This window comes from Rattus norvegicus, chromosome 8 (genome assembly GCF_036323735.1).
Source record: "Rattus norvegicus strain BN/NHsdMcwi chromosome 8, GRCr8, whole genome shotgun sequence".
Lineage (NCBI taxonomy): Eukaryota > Metazoa > Chordata > Mammalia > Rodentia > Muridae > Rattus > Rattus norvegicus.
The window spans coordinates 77623913-77636748 of NC_086026.1; positions in this window are offsets into that span (position 1 = coordinate 77623913).

Here is a 12836-nt window from a genome sequence, read left to right on the forward strand (position 1 = left end):
CATCCCTCCCCCATCTTTTCCTCCCACTTCTTCCTTTTTCCTTCTCCTTCCCCACTCCCTGCCTCTCCTCCTCCCCTCCTTGTCAAGATCTTGTTACTACATCTTGAATTCATGACCCCTTTTGCCCAGCCTTTCATGTGTTGGGATTATAGATACCTGCCACCCCTGGGCAGATCTTATATGTGTGTATGGGCTTGTGTGTGTGTGTGTGTGTGTGTATGTGTGTGTGTCTATGTATAGATATGGATTTACTTATGTTCATGTGTGCATAGAGGCCAAAGGACCCCTCTGGACACTGTCACTCTTGGGTCTTGTGAATGGTCTCTCACTGGCTTAAATCTCAGTTATTAAGCTAAGCTGGCTGTCTAGCATGCCTGAGGAAACTGCTTGTCTCTGCCTTCTCAGCCCTGACATCACAAGCAGGAACAAACACACATGGCTCTTTTTATAGTTGTTTACTTGTTTGTTTTTTTTACATGGGCTCATGAGATTCAACTTGGACCTTCATGCTCGCAAGAGAAACATTTTACCCATTGTGTTGTCTTAGACTTTTGAGTTGTATTTTTTTAAACTCAAAGTTGAATTAGCTTATATAATCTAGCAAAGTGTGGTCACTTTGCCTGTGTTACCCAGCAAAATGTCAGCCACCAAAGCAAAGCTTAGAATCTGCCTGGCAGCCTGCACTTGGCTGAGTGTCCTTCATGTACCTCCGTGACATTTATGACTATATTACAATGACTTATGGTATTAGTATCATTCGGCTGTTTGTGTAGAATTTGGAAATCTGTTGCTACCTTTTAATTTTCTTTCTCTACTTATTCAACAATTGTTCCTTTCTTTAAGAGAAGGTTTGGGGAAATGAATCCCACCATACTGTTATTCACCACACACACACACACACACACACACACACACACACACACACACACGGAATCTGGGTCTGGAGGTAGTGTGTGTGTGGGGGGGAGAGCTAATTAAGCTTGACTCTGTCGGGTTTTCAATTCTACCACCATTGACAGCTCGCTCCTTGGAGGAAGAGGTCCCAGTTGGTCTCCATTACAAAAAAAGGTTTTTAATAAAATATTCAAGATAGCTGAGGACCTTTAGAATGGGTAATTTTATTCAACACACACTATGATCTTCCTGCTGGTTGTGGGCTCTGGACCAATACCCAGGAGCTCCTTCGGTGTGAATGGCGATTATGCAGGATGTTAGAGGACCCCGAGAGCAGTCAATTTCTTACAAGTCAGATATACCACATTTTAACTTCGAGACTAAAATCGTCTCTGGGGTTTAGTTTGCTGCCATGATTAAATCCTTACTGTTCTGAAAATCCTAGATTTATTTTTAACTGTTTCAATGCTGCATTTTTTAGAAAGATTAATGAGTGGTTAAAATAAAGAGGGAGGGAAAAATTGAAGATTCAGGAAGAATGCTCTGATAAAGTGCAAACTTTCATTAAATAGTGCCTGTAGTGAGTTTATCTGCCTTTGGCTTTGCCTCTGGTTTTGTGAGCCTGCCTACCCAGGCCTACAACTTAATGAGGTGGCTCCCTTCAGTGTCTTAGACACTTAGCTCTCAAAAAATCTCTATCTTCAAACCAATTTTTCCCATCCATTACAAAATGAGCGAGAGAGATGGAAGGCGTGGGTTGAAATCCCTGTTAATCAATTGCACTAGTCCCCCTGGGTCGTGGTTGAAGAGCGAGTTTTCATTATCTCTAATAATTAGCATCATCGTGGTAGAAATTAGCTGAATGGACTGACACAGTAATCTGTGATGGGCACGCCGTGTATCTTTTCATTATTAACTCTCTTTGGGATGGTGGGAGGCGGGGTGCCCGTGTAGGGAAAATGGTCTATGGGAATTTGTTTCTCATCTGGACGGCATTTCACAGGGGCATGTAGGGGTGAGTTTATACTGATTTTAGATGATCTAGAAGTGCCGTGGGCAGGGGCTTGGTAGACACAATGGACAACCTGGGTCTTGTTTTTTACAGCTTACTTGGTGAGCGATGTTCAACCGCTTCATTACCTCTCTTAAGTTCAAGTGTCTGTCCCTGCGAAATGAAGACACATTTCACCATATCAGGTTGTTCTGGAAAGAGAAGGCTGATTATAAAAATAAGGGTGCTGTAAAGATTGGACTTGAGAACATACATAGGGTGCGTAAAAAGTTAGTGTATTATAGCTCCTCACTGAGAGGCAGAAGGAGTCAAGATGATTCCCCAAAAGGGGTAGCAGATATGATCACAGGAGGCTAAGGAAGCTACATGCTTCTGATGGAGGCAGGACTTCCACGAGAAGGCTGAGAGTAGAGGAAGTGGTGGCTCTCCTGAATGATTTGGGGTATGATTCCTGTGAAGAGAGTCCCAACACTTAGCTCTCCTTGTTAGGGTGTTAGAGACCAAATATGCTTTTCCAAAAGCTATGTGTTGAAGCCCTGGTTTCCTGTAGGATAGCAGAGGGGCGGTTGGACTTCTTATGTTTGCATGGGATCATGAGGAAGGGTGTTTTAGTTAGGGTTTTACTGCTGTGAACAGACGCCATGACCAAGGCAAGTCTTACAAAGAATGACATTTAATTGTGGCTGACTTACAAGTTCAGAGTCTTAGTCCATTATTATCATTGCAGCATCCAGGCAGGCATGGTTCAGGAGGACCTGAGAGTTCTACATCTTCATCTGAAGGCTGCTAGCAGAATACTGGCTTCCAGGTAGCCAGGATGAGGGTCTTAAAGCCCACACACACAGTGACATGCTACTCTAACAGGCCACACCTTCTAATAGCACCACTCCCTGGCCCAGCATATACAAAACAATACAAAGGGCTCCTGCAATGAGGTGAGTCCTCTTTGGGAAGGGAGAAGTCATAGGGTGCTCTTTACTCCTTTCCCTGAATCCTCCTTCCATGCTGCCTCCTCCTCTCTTTCTCACTCCATCTTCTTTCCTTTCTCCCTGCTGCCTTCTTTCCTATCTTTACCTTCCCCTTCCTCCCTGTCTTCTTGCCTCCATCTCTCTTACTTTCTTCCTTGCCTCCACCTTGTAAGAAAATGACAAGAAGTCTGTGTCATCAAGTCAGCAAGTAAGCTGTTAGCAGGAACCAAATCTGCTGATACCTGGCCTTGGACTTCATAGCTATACTCATTGCTGTAGTAAAACTCCCCAACCGAAAGCGACTTGTAGAAGAACTTATTTTGGCTTGCAGTCCAGAGGGAGAGTGTATAAAGGCAGGGAGACATGATAGCAGGGGCCCAGAGCAGGACCCTGAGAGATCATGTCTTGCACACAAAGGACAGAGAGAGCAAACTGGAAGTGGGGTTAGGCTAGGAATTCTCAGAGCCTGACCTCAGTGGTATACTTCCTACAGTGAGACCACAGCCATCTTTCTAAACAGTGGTCCTTCTGGGAAGCAAGTGTTCAAATATCCGACCCTATAGGCTTTCTTCCTTTCTTATTCAAACCACCTCAGTGCCCTTTGGAACTATGAGAAATAGATACCATATATGCAAGTCAGCCTAGGACATCTTGTTCCCTTCCACCTGAGGTAAGTCAGGAACTTCTGAGAACACCGCCTGTCCTAAGCAGCCTTTAAGATCAGCTTCTGTCAGCCAGTGCTTTTTATTTGCACCCCAGGAGCTGACCAGCCCATCCCTCAGCACAGATCTGTAGTCTCTGGCCATATGACAGCTTCCTCCTTAGCATGCCTTCTTCCCTTCATGCTCTTCGTTCCTTCCAAGCTAAGCCTACTCCCACTCAGCCTCAAGAGTTGGGGGGATCTGACTGGCCTCCTTAATTACCACTGGGCAGCCTATGATCATAGACATTCTGAGAAGACTCTATTTGACCTAGACATTGGGCTGTGCTATGGCCAGTTTGGAATAAGTGTTACTCAAGGTAGAGCTTGGGACATCTTCCATCAACCAGGAGGCAAGAGTAAGATGTATCTCGGAAAATGCCATGACTGCCTCCTTATCTAGAATAGCTTTCTTCAGATCACAGAAAGGAGGGCATGAGCTGCCAAACACAGAGGGGCAAGTCAGCACAGAATAGCTGGGGAAGTCAACAGAGAGGATCCAATCCCTCCTCTTCTGATGTCACCACAGTGTTGATGGCTTTTCCTGGATACATGCTTCCAGGTGCTGCATAGATGACTACTCGTGTGTGTGTGTGTGTGTGTGTGTGTGTGTGTGTGTGTGTGTGTCTGTGTCTGTGTGTGTGTGTCTGTGTGTGTGTGGGGGGGGGAGGTGTAAGACATAACAACATGCAGGCAGAGATACAGTTAAATAAGAATAAAGGAAAGGAAATGGAAGGGGTCCAGAGATAGTTTTGTTGTTACCCACACTCACTCTGAGAAATCTTGGTTCTTTTTCTCATTGTCTTTAATCCTTTTCTTCTCTCCTTTGTCCCCATCCCCTTGGATTTACATAGAGGGTGGTCTTAAACTCACTGCTTAGCTGAGGATGACCTTGAACTCCTCATCTTTCTGTCTCTACCTCCCAAGTTCTAGAATTACAGAATGTGCCAGCATGCCTTGTTTTATATGGTGGTGAGGACAGAATCCAGGGCTTGTGCGTGCTGGGAAAGCATGCGGCCAACTGAGTCCTAACCCCAGCTGCATCCTGCTACCTTTTCCGGTCAATGCTTTTCTTCTGGTGGCCTTTGCTATTCCACCAATTATCAATGACTTCTTTAGGGATACCAGGTCTTACAATTTGTAATTTGTGTTATGACATAAATCTTTCCTTCTGTCCTGCCTTTTGTCTGACATTTGGCTCGTCCATACAAGAACTCTAATGGCACTCATTAGTATTGGGAGAGCCCAACGTCTGCTGGCTTCCTTAGTGCAGTTGCACTCATGTGGGTCTTCCATTCCCGGGCACACTGTCCATTTATGCAAGTTCATTACCAGTTCCTGTCCTTTTCTTCCTTTGTCCTCTCTATGCCCTTTCTGGCTTGCACACCCTATGCAGATTAGGCTGTTTTCTACAGTCAGAACCAATTCTTATTCCCTTCCCACTCACTTGGGCTCCTATGGGCATATTGTTTGGGGCCAGCTGTGTCCAAGTGTAAACCAGGGGGCTATTGCCACTTGCTGTCAGCCACCACAGGATACAAAGTTGGTAGTGAGCACCGGTGCTGGTGAGCTGCCGCTCTGCATTCTTGCTGCATGGACAGGCTGGGTAGCTGGGTCTGCCAAGTCCTCAACTAAGAAAACACTGTCTTCACTCAGCTTCCCAGTTAGAAGAAAACTGGTCGGGCAACTTTTTTTTTTTTTTTGCATGAGGTTCATGTAACTTTAATGCCTTGTCCATCCTGGCACTATTGGCTGCCCCGGCTGGCAGTGGCCCCTTTGTGTGGCATCCTGGAGGACAGGATTGGTTTGGTGCCTCCAGGGCATGATATCTTGGGTCAGCAGATGGCCCTCTGATTACTCCTTCCAGCTCATCTTACCTGACCATTCCTTCTCTGTATGAACAGCTGTCTCCTTCACTGTAGGGCTGCCCAACCGGATTGGTGATTTTTCTTCTGCCCTTTTGTTTGAACAGGACATAAATCTTTCTCTTTTTCTGACCTGGCCTGCGGTTTCATCCACCTGTGCCCGCCTTGAGCAATATATAACTCACCAGGCTCTCTTTCCTTTACTGGCTTCAGCCTAGAAACCCAACTTTCTTCTTTGCTCCCCCTCTTCTGGGCTGATTCAGCACTCTCTTAGCACCTGGCTGCCAGTTAGCACTTAAACACAGAAAAAGTACATTATCTTGTGGGTCTGACCTGCTCTGGAAACTTCCAACAGAATGAGATACTCAAAGAAATCTCCATTCCATTGGCCTCTTTTCTCTCTTCTTCCGAGTCTGAGGAGACTTCATTTACACCAGGTTGGTCGTGACTGCGCTAATTGAAAATGAGTTAATTGAATAACTTTGTACTTAGGAAGGATTTTTGAGCTGTCAAAGGACAATCAGTCAATTGAGCCAATCCAGTTAATGGTTTAGCAATGATCACAAAAATTGGATATGAACTTAAAGGGAAAGGGCCTTCTTTTCCTGAGAAGGGGCCTTAAGAATCCCCAAATGTTAGCGATCAAGTGCTATCGACCTCTTGGATTGCTTCAAGCAGTGCTTGTGTTTGCAAAATTGTTTAGCTTCCTGGGTTAGAGCAAAAATCTCCCAAGTGTTTTCTTGATGCCTTTGTGTCCTGACAGGTACATTATACCCTGGAGACACAGTTTCTTACCTTCACTGAAAAGCAAGAGGATAAAGTACTCACACAATAAAACTTGGAGCAGCAGACTCCTCAGCTAGAAGGCATTTCCTTGTGGTTATGAGCAGTGTTGCAGTGAAATGAGTGAGAGCTGCTGCCAGAGGATCTGGAACCTTCCATACGTACATGTATACAGGCAGCTCTTTCTAGGAGTGAACTGGCTGAGAATGTTTAGTGATCTTTTCATTTCTTCTAAATGGTAAGTGTATAGGTTTATAACCCCCTTTCCTCTTCCTTCTCCTCTCCTAAGTTTTGCTTGTAGATCAAGGTTTGGTGTGCAATTAAGCCTTAAAAGAGTCGGGAATGGTGGCCCATACTTGTGATCTCAGCATTTAGGTGCCTGAGGCAGAAGGATCAGGGTCAAGGTTAGCAGAAACTGTGCAACAAATTTGAAGCCAATATTCACTACAAGAGATTCTGCTCATAAAAAAACAAACAAAAAACCTGGCCTAACACATCAATATTCCCCCATCAGTAAATGATCCTGAGAAAAACTGTGTTGTACTTGGGACATTTTCAAGCTGCCCTGTGCAGTGAGCATCTGGATGAAAGGTTGCAGTGTTCTGTCCCTTGGAATTGGTGTGTTGAATCTCGCTTGAATTAACTGGTCCTGTCATTTCTTAATGAGCTTTATGGAATTTGAATGATGGTTTTATGGTGCAATGTGTGTTTGTAATTGTTATCTTTTCATCCACACATCAACCCTGTGAGACACCACATACAACCTTACTGTTCCCTATGCAGAAACAGCCAAGTATGCCTGATATTACAGTTTGTGGTTCAATGGACCTCTGGCTGTACAAGATTCCAGGGTGCTGTCTAAGTATATGTCACGTGGCATTGAAGGTGAGACTACATCAGATTCTGCCGATGTTAGAGAACATCTTCTTCTGGTGCTTGTATTCATCTATGGGACTCACATTATTTGCCAAGCAAACTGAACACTCAGCTATTCAGAATGCATTTTGTATGTATGTATTGTGGCTGAATAGGAACCAAAACGTGAGTGACAACAAAGAGGAGAGCTATGCATGAGAGCTTTTATGTTCAAGGTGCAGGAACCAAGGCCCATGAAGGAGAAGTCTCTCCAAGTCTTTAGAACTATTTAGCAGTAGACTCCAGTGCCTGTTTACCATGGGGTTAGGTCAGAAATGTGAACCCACAGCCATCCTCAGGGAGGAGAGACAGGGAAGCTTTCCCAGGGAGTCTCATGGTAGACATAGATACAATAAAATCATATTTTTATCTATAATATCTCTGTAGCAACAATCTACAAAACCCCTACATTGTACATGTATATAGTAAATGTATGATTTATTTAACAGTATTTAATTTGGAAAGACTTGGTTATCAATATACTATATTACTTTTAAAGATATGATTAATTTTGTTTTATGCTCATGAGTGTTTGTCTGCACCTATACTTGTGTATCATGTACATGCAGTGCTTGTAGAGGTCAAATGTGGGTGTTTGGGAGCTCAAGTTCCAGATGGTTGTGAGCCGTCAAGCAGGTGCCAGGAGCTGAATCCAGGTCCGCTGAAGGAATAGCTAGTACTCTTAAGCCCTGAGCCATCTCTCTAGATGTACCATAAAGACACTTGAATTCATTTTAGCATCAGTGACACTCTTCATGCTTGATGTCTCTTGAGGACTTATAATTTCCCTGGGAACTTAAGAACAGGGTAATTGTTTGGGAGTGAAACTCCTACAGGCTTGCCTCTCACACACTCAAAATAATTAAACGTGGTGAGAATGTTCTGGATTTCAGCACTTTGGTTCGCTTTTCTCACCCAGCTTCCTTAAACCTCCTAAGAAGTCGATACATTAATAATTCCTCTTTCTAGACAATGAAGCTGAGGCTCAGAGAAACTCCAGGGTACCTGTCTGTGAATGCTAGTATTTCGGTTTGACAGGGTCCGAATTTAAAAGCCACAATCTTAACATTATTAGGGTTATATTATTTTTTAATTAACTATAAGAAATGGTCACCGTTGCTTGATTTCCCAAATATGTTGGCTAGTGTTTTCTGGGAAGGACTTTTGTTGACCCAGTAGTGGCCAAATAGATGTCCACTAGAGTTTATGCAGGAGGGCTCTACAAGGCTGCTCACCACTACATCTAGATTGTAGAAAGACTCACAGACAGAAATTTCTCTAGCATGTTCTAGACCTTAAAAGAAAATGTTAAGTATACATCAGGAGCAAAATGCACAGTGTCTTTCACAGTGTGATCATGTGATCAGGTAACGATGATACATACTTAAGAGATGACATGCAATGTGGCTTGTTCCAGGAGTCCTTTGAAAGCACTTGTGAATTTATGAACAAGGGCGGTAGTTTACATATCTTTCCTCCTTTCTCTGTGCATCCATTCTGTCGGCATCATCAGTTAAATTTTATGTTAGGATTGCTGGAAACTTGGAGTGAATGGTCTTATGGTTTTATTGCTGTGAAGAGACACCAGTGGTGATGGTACTCTTATAAAGGACAGCATTTCACCAGGGTGGCTTACGACTCAAAGTTTAATCCACCGTCATCATGATGAGAAGTGTGATGGTACACAGGAAGACATAGTGCTGGAGAAGTAACTGAGAATCCTACATCTGGGTCAGCAGGAAGTAGGAAGAGAGAGGCACTGGGCCTGTGGTTGAGCATCTGAAACTTACAAGTGCAACTCCAGGGACACACTTCCTCCAGCAAAGCCACACCTACTCCAACAAGACTATGCCTCTTCCTAGTGCCACTCCCTGGTGACCAAGTATTCAAATCTATGAGTCTTTGGGAGCCATTTCTATTCAAACCAGCACATGAAGCATCATGGCAAAGGTAAGCAGCTTCCCATCTTAGTGAAAGAACTTGGTTATTTTGGCCTTTTAAATCTCAGCAGTTTAATAGAGAGCACAGAGAGTTTACAGGGACTCCTAATATCTCCCTTACAAAGCCATTATCCGTTGTCTCACCAGTTCTTTCAATAAACATGAACCTCAGCAAAAGCTACCTAAATTTTTCTGCTTCTCATATTCTGTTTCCCTTTTTAAGTTGCAAACTCAAGCCTGATTGTATTTGCACTCCAACCAAAAGACCCCCTCGGGCAAGAATCACATTATGGAAAGCTATTTATGAGTTTTAAATTATCCATATTAACATGCTTAGCATTCACCAGTTGAGGTCTCTTGATGCCAGATTTCATCTACAGTGTGGTCCCTGCACTTGGTTACACAGTCGGCTACAAAGATTCCCAGAGGAAGAAAATATACAGTGCAAACTGAGGTCTGAAAGATCCCCCAAGGAGCTGACTAATCTATCCCCCTGCCCCTGGCACAACCAAAAGCAAAACCTACTTATGTATCTTTATGGGTCTATTTTCCTTCTCTGTTTGTAAAATCTGATTGGTCCCATCTCTTTCCATTTTTTTTCCTTGAGTAAAAGCTGTAGGCAAAATATTATTTGGCACACATAGATGTAAATATATACAGCTTGTTCTTGATAACTATCTACTGATATTCTCCTCCTTGTAAGGATAACACCAAGCTCAGAAATCTAACTCAGTATGGGGCTGAAGACAGTTTAAATGATGCACACCACAGACATTTTAATTTCAATTGAGACTGGATTGTGTTGAATAAGTATTACAGAGGCTTGAAGTGCACTGGCACAGGCGGTTCCAATCGCATCCCCTCAGTCTCTTCATTCCTTAGTACTTTTGTGTCCTTGGGAATTTGTTCGCAGCATTTCAAAATTACAAAACTTGATTTTAGAGAGTGTGGAGACATCCCATTTTCCTAACTTGAATGGTTGCCCAGAAAGGGACCTACTCTCTGTGCTCAGCCCACTGCTAATGTCACCATTAGGGCAGGTGTGAAAAAAACCATTAAAGCAGAGTCAATGTCCCTATGCAAGGTTGTGCATAGTCAGGAGGTACTTTCCCATTGAAGAGGAGCAGTTAACAGCCCTTCCATCCCGTCTCTCTCTGAGCTATGGCTTATATGGTGCTGGGTACTCCCATCAAATCTGAGACACCAACATCCCAAGGAACTAAGAGGAGGCATCTCTCTCTGCTTCTTTCTCTGGACTCACCATTCTCATCGTGCTGTTAAGGAGGAAGGCAGCTACATTTTTCTCTACTATACTTGGGGATCAAGCCCAACTTACTCCCTCTGCTTAAGGGGCCACAGGCCATCTGACTACTGGCAGGCCCTGTAATTCGCTCAGCACTTTATCCTCAAACTAAATTGTAGCACAGAGAACGTACCCCATCCTACAACTTTCTTTCCTGGGAAGCCATCTCAGCTGTCCATACCCATCTGAATGTGGCATGTGGCACTGAGGCCTCTTGGGAAGCAGACACACTAAAGTCTCTGTCAAGTCACCCCGATGTCCTGGGTGCCACTGAATATTCTTCCCTGACAGAATGGGTGCTGGAGTGCTCTTTGTAAGTTCCAGAGACTACACAGAAAAGACTCTGGGGTATTACTTAAAACTCTACATCTTGTAACCTGCTTTACTGTAGAACAGTGATTCTCAACCTGTGGATTGTGACCCCTTTGGCGGTTGAATAACCCTTTCACAGAGGTCACATATCAGATATCATGCTCCTCAGATATTTATAGTATCATTCATAACAGTAGCAAAATTACAGTTATGAAGTAGCCACAAATAATTTTATGGTTGGAGTCCCCACAACATGGGGAATTATATTAAATACTTAGAGGCAGGATTAGGAAGGTAGAGAACCACTGCTGTAGGAAGAACATGTTTTGTATAGTGGATTCAAGGCATCTGGGTGTAAAGTCTCAGGTCAGTCCCTTAGGTCTCTGACTCTATAGCAGATCACACCAGATGCTTCATTATGATCTTTTAGCCTGACACCGCCATCTACCTTGGTCAGCAGCGATTGGTGATACTAAATCTGAAACCAGTTCAGTGATCTAAAACATCCAGATGAAGACAGGATTAGAGCCACCATGGCTCATTCCTCCTGAGTTGCAAAGAGTTTAATTAAAGGTATCTGGGTATAGTGACTCATGTGTAAAAACTATGGTCTGACAAAGTTCAGAGTGCTGCAACAAATGCCATGGACTGAGTGGCTTTAAAACCAGACATTTATTCCTCAGGTGTAGGAGGCTGGAAGCCAAAAGTTAGTGTCCAGGCTGAGGGCTCTTCCTGGCTTATAATGGCAGGTCATCTTGTGGCCCTAGAAGGATGATATTCTTATCATTCTAGAAGGATGAAACTAAGAGCTCAAGTCTCATTGAAGAGGGCTCTGTCCTTACCAAAACTTATCTCTCAAGGGCTCCCCACTAATACCATGGCCATCATACCGAGGGACTATAAACGTTCAATCCATATGGAGAACCAAGAGGATTATGTAAAGTAGTCACTATCTACTTATTCAACATGTAAATTGAGCATGGGACAAGCCAGTCTCTTTGTTGTTAGAAAGCCAACGTTTTGTTTGAAGTAACCCATATGTCCCCTGGGTCACTATCAAGGTCTTGTTGTACCCCTTGCTTTCTGCTTGCTTTTGTATCTCCTTAACAGTCTATTGTCTTCTGTGTCAAGAGCAATGGCAAGGCAATGAATACTAATTTCCCTGTTAGGAAAATACTGGTTATGTGTTTCAAAACATGGGACTGAATATACATTCTCAAACTACGTAACTTCTCTGGCCCTACCTGGAAAGGTTGCTCACCCTCTCAAGGGAATCTGCTCCTGGGAAAGAATCACTATCCAAAAGGTTTAGTGTGTGTGGTATTGTGGAAAGAATTATCTTGTAAGGTTCATGCTGGAGATGTCATGAAAAGAAGGAAGCAGGTATTTCTAATACAGGTACTGACAGAGTGAGCCCATCAATTTCTGGTTATGACTGATTTTCTTTTGTCCATTTCTCCTCCAAATCTCTCCATCAATTAAATGTGGTTGCAAGAATTTAGGTATTTCTGTGTGTATGACTCTCTCTCTCTCTCTCTCTCTCTCTCTCTCTCTCTCTCTGGTGTGTGCATGCATGTGTGTATATTATATATACCGATGTATGGATGTGAATGCTAGAAGACAACCTTGGCATATCATTCATCTGCTACCCTCCATGTTTGAGTTTTGAGACAGTTTCTCACAAGTCTGAAACCCATCAATTAGGTTGGGGATGGGGTGGTGCTAGCCACTGAGCCTTAAATACCTTCTCTTTCATATCCTCAACTGGAGTTACATATTTACTTGACATCATGTCTGGATTTGTACATGGGTTTTGGTGGACTATTTATTGCACCTGCATTTTACCAACTGAGGATACATGCCCAAACCCAGACTTAGCTATTAAAACATTTTACTATCAGCCATGCTAGCATGCTTAATAACATTTAGAATGCCTTTAATGAGAAACCATTTTATTTTCTCCCATTGAAACTTGGGGTGTAAAAACCCTTGAGGCAGACACTCTTCAGACAAGTAGTCTTTCAAAAGTAGACCTTGATGTGGGGGCTAGGAACAGTGCACACGACGTTTGTGCACCCCTGAAGAGAGCATAAACACACACACACACACACACACACACACACACACACACACACACACACACA